Source organism: Physella acuta, unplaced genomic scaffold (genome assembly GCF_028476545.2).
Source record: "Physella acuta isolate Inbredline_101_S28 unplaced genomic scaffold, ASM2847654v3 ptg000860l, whole genome shotgun sequence".
Lineage (NCBI taxonomy): Eukaryota > Metazoa > Mollusca > Gastropoda > Physidae > Physella > Physella acuta.
The window spans coordinates 239,729-243,859 of record NW_026732377.1 but is presented as its reverse complement, the minus strand read 5'-3'; the positions used below and the strand labels follow the sequence as shown (position 1 = coordinate 243,859).

The following is a 4,131-nucleotide window of genomic DNA, read 5'->3' as shown; positions in this document are numbered from 1 at the left end:
AAAAGGCACTAAAACAACGCGTTTTTTGTTTTCGTATGTAGTCACCTTGTTTATTGTTTTTAAAAATAAAATGCTTCAGATACTTAATTAAACAACCAAACATTGTTTTTGTTAATACAGTAAAAATTTATAAACATTATAAAAGCATTCTACTTACCGAAGTACTAAATTAAAATATTATTAACGAGAAAAGATTTCTAGTTTCCCTTAAACAAAGTTATTTTTCAATATGGGAGATAATTGACTGCACTTAAGCGAATCATTGAAATTAATTCGTTGGTGTTGTAAGGGAAAATATCCCCTATACTAAAGACAATTTACCAAGCTCATATTGTTACATCATAAGGGTTAGATGGGGGAGAAATTATTTACGTCCCTATCAGAAATTATTATAATTTTATTGTCTTTATGGTTTATATTCATTTTGTAACAAAGGCGGCTTATTTACGATTTTGTGTTCTTCAAATTATTCACTATCCGATTTAAATTTGAACGGAATTGAGCGTAGCTAATTTACCGCCGTCGGTGGTTTAAATGTCAGCATGGTTGCTCCTTCAAGCAGTCGATCCGGGGTTTCAATTCCCGACTGACGCATTGCGCATTTTTACTTTTTTTACTTTTTCAAATTCGTGAATAGTAAATTTTTATTTTAAATTTTAATGATCCCAGGAAATATAATAAAATCAACATGCCAGTTACCACATACACTGGAAGTCCAAAAGTTACCCCCCCCCCCCACTCATACATTCCCAAAAATGACGTCATTCCTATGCTAACCACTCATTGCCCCACACCCCCCTCCCCAACTATATTTCTCAAATCGCAGCTTTTCTTTTTTTATATATCGATTACTTTCTGAAAAATTTGCTGAGCTGTTTCAACACTAAGCACATCAATAGGTTACACGATTCTATTGGGGGTTATCCATAAATGACGTCACGCTTTTTTTGGTCGATTTTTACCTTCCCCCCCCCCCCCCCCCTTATCTCCGTCACACATTGTCACAAAAAGCCAGACCCACCCCCCCCCCTAAATGACGTCACACCTCAGCCTTCAACCTCCGTCTAAATTGCAGTTGAGTTTTTTTTTTTTTTTAAATCGATATTTTCCAAAAATCTTGTCTGAACTCTGTCAAAATATAGTATTTTATCGATTCATATTACAATTTATTAAAGCTCTTTTCTAAAACGCGAAATAACGTCTAAAATACGTTTTCTAACATTGCTTTTTTATAATGAAAATGTGTGACGCCGCACCATCTGTACCCCCCCCCCCCCCCACATCACAGACCGTCACAAAATTACGGAGACCCTCCCTCCCCCCCTACGAGTGTGGTGTCATTTATGGACGACCCCCATTAAATTTTACCAAAAATAGTTTTCAAAAAGTGAAATTAATGTATTGATTAAGTTTGAAACATTACATTCTACAACGCAAAAGTAGTCCGTGAATCCCCTCCCACCTCTACCCCCTGAACATCGAACGACCACCACCCCATCCCTCATTATTATTGTTTATACGTCTGAAAGCAGTAGCGTAGCCAGGATCGTCTAATTGGGGGGGGGGGGGGGGTTCAAATTTTTACCCGGGGACAATCTTTCGATTTGCACCCCCCTCCCTCAATCTTTCGATTTACACCCCCCCCCTCATACTTTATATATATATACCGAGGAGTCTATGGGGGGTATTATGACCCCCCACCCAACCCCCCCCCCCCTGCCTACGCCACTGTCTGGTAGTATCAATGTTTTTTTTTTAAACTTGAAGTTTTCAATAAAAGTTTGTTAGCCCCCCCCCCCCCCCACCTCCCACGAAATGTGACGTGGTTTATTGATGACGTAAATTGTCAAATCGATTACTGTCACCGACTGATTATAATGCTGTAGATGTGTATCTACTGATTGGATTTTAAATAAATCTGAAACAGTAATTAAATCGGCGTCGGTGGTGTAAAGGTTAGCATGGTTGCCTTCAAAGCAGTCGATCGGGGTACGATTCCAGTCTTAGTTGGTTTATTTTTTATCCAATGATTTGTCAAATTTTAGACCAGTCTAATTTTATCAAATGTGTTAGACTGGAATCTTGAGAGGAAGAGGAAAGTAGACAGGTCATTGTTTTGGTGTCAATAGTAGACGTCTAGAAAATTGAAATTTCCAGTTGAAATTTTCTCTCCCCCCTTTTCCCAGGAGCGTGCCTATAAACAGGTCAAAATTCGCATCAATCACTGTCAAATTAATCGCTATACGATAAGAATTTGAATGAAATTGAGAGTGGATAAGTACCGGCGTCGGTGGTGTAAAGGTTAGCATGGTTGCCTTCCAAGCAGTCGATCCGGGTTCGATTCCCGGCTGACGCAATTTTCATTTTTATTTTACAAAAGTCGTTAATAGTAAATTAAAATTTTAATGATCCTAGGAAATATAATAACATCCACATGCCAGTTATCAGATAGACTGAAGGTCCCCAAGTTACCCCCCCCCCCCCCTCACACACACACACACACCTACCATAAAATGACCTCATACCTATGCTGAATACTCCTTGCCCAGCGCCCCCCCCTCCCCCCCTCCCACCATATTTATAAAATCGCACCTTTTCTTTTTTTAATATACCGATTTCTTTCTTAAATATTGCCCGAGCCGTTTCAAAACAAGCACATCAATTACACAATTCAATTACAGTTTACAAATATAGTCTTTCAAAAATTGAAATAAATGCTGTGATTAAGTTTGAAACATTACTTTCTACAACGTGGTCCTTACTCCCTGAACCCGCCTCCCGCCTCTACCCCTGATCAGTGATCCACCCCCACCCAATCCCTCAGTATTATTGTTTTTACGTCTGGTAGTGTCTAAGGTTGGTTTTTTAGATCTTGAAATTTCCAATAAAAGTTTGTTCGACCAGATTTCCCACGACACGAAATGTGACGTAGTTTATTGACGACTTCACTGCTCAAATCAATCACTGTCAATGACTGATTATAATGCTGTAGATCTATATCTACTAATTGGATTTTAAATTAATCTGAAACAGTAATTACATCGGCGTCGGTGTTGTAAAGGTTAGCATGGTTGCCTTCCAAGCAGTCTATCCGGGTTCGATTCCCGGCTGACACATAGTGTTTTTTTTTTAAATTTATTTTCTACCACCCCATCCCCCACTAGTGTGATGTGGTTTTGGCTGACCCCAAACAAGCCAATAGAAATCATCGTTTTTACGTCTGGAAGTGTCAATGGATATTTTCAGTGGTGTATTGACGACGTCATTGTTCAAATCAATCACTTAGTTAACTAAGTGAAGTTCTATTTCTAGTAGTTCAATGGCTCTAGTCTGTAGTCGTACGTACACTTCAACTAGACTTCAAGGTGTGTGACGTCAATTGAAGGTAAGAAAACTCAATCACCGTCAACAAATGATCAGAAGGTTGTATTCCCAAATTTGTGCATTATAAATTATCTTTTCCCATATTGTCGTGGTGTAAAGGTCAGCATGGGGTCTTCCAAGCAGTCGATCCGGGTTCGATTCCCGGCTGACGCACGTTTTTAATAAAATGTTTGATTACCAAAAAAAAAGTGCAATAATGGGAAATGGGAAATTACATATCTTAGCGACATAAGCTTTTATTAAAAAGAGAAAGTTTGTTTTAATTTATTGTTGTGGCTGTTGACTGGTAATCTATTTTTTTACAAGTTTAATAGAATTCCTTCCACACAGTTCACTCCTGTAGAGCCAGGAGCTAGCTGTGTGGATAGGTTGCATGAACATGATAAAGTAGATACAATACATAGCATTGCATAAAGAGAAAAATGTACAATGTAATTTTCTTGATTTTCCTTCTTTCTTTTTTTTTTGTTCCATTTTTTCCATGTTTCTTTGATTTCTTGTTTCCGTTTTCTTGGTTCGATTTTTTCCGTGTTTCTTTTGATTTCTTGTTTTTATTTCCGGTTTTTTAGTTCCTTTGATATAACATAAAGTATAGGACAATACATGATCGCTTCTCGTAGTTCTTGGCCTTTGTTCTTGCGCGTATAACTATCTTGATTAGGTTGTGGTTGAATCTTGGTTGGTAGATGTAGTTCGAGAGTATCAATGAGGGATGTTCAGTTGATGAAGGGATGAGTTTGGTGTCGT

At 38.2% G+C, this 4,131-nt stretch overlaps 1 non-coding gene across 1 annotated transcript; it reads left to right on the top strand.

The window, feature by feature from the left end:
* The first annotated feature begins 2,284 nt into the window (after positions 1-2,284).
* Trnag-ucc (transfer RNA glycine (anticodon UCC)) lies at positions 2,285-2,356 on the top strand. Its single transcript has one exon. It is a non-coding gene; the product is annotated as a tRNA-Gly (tRNA).
* Positions 2,357-4,131: the final 1,775 nt, after the last annotated feature.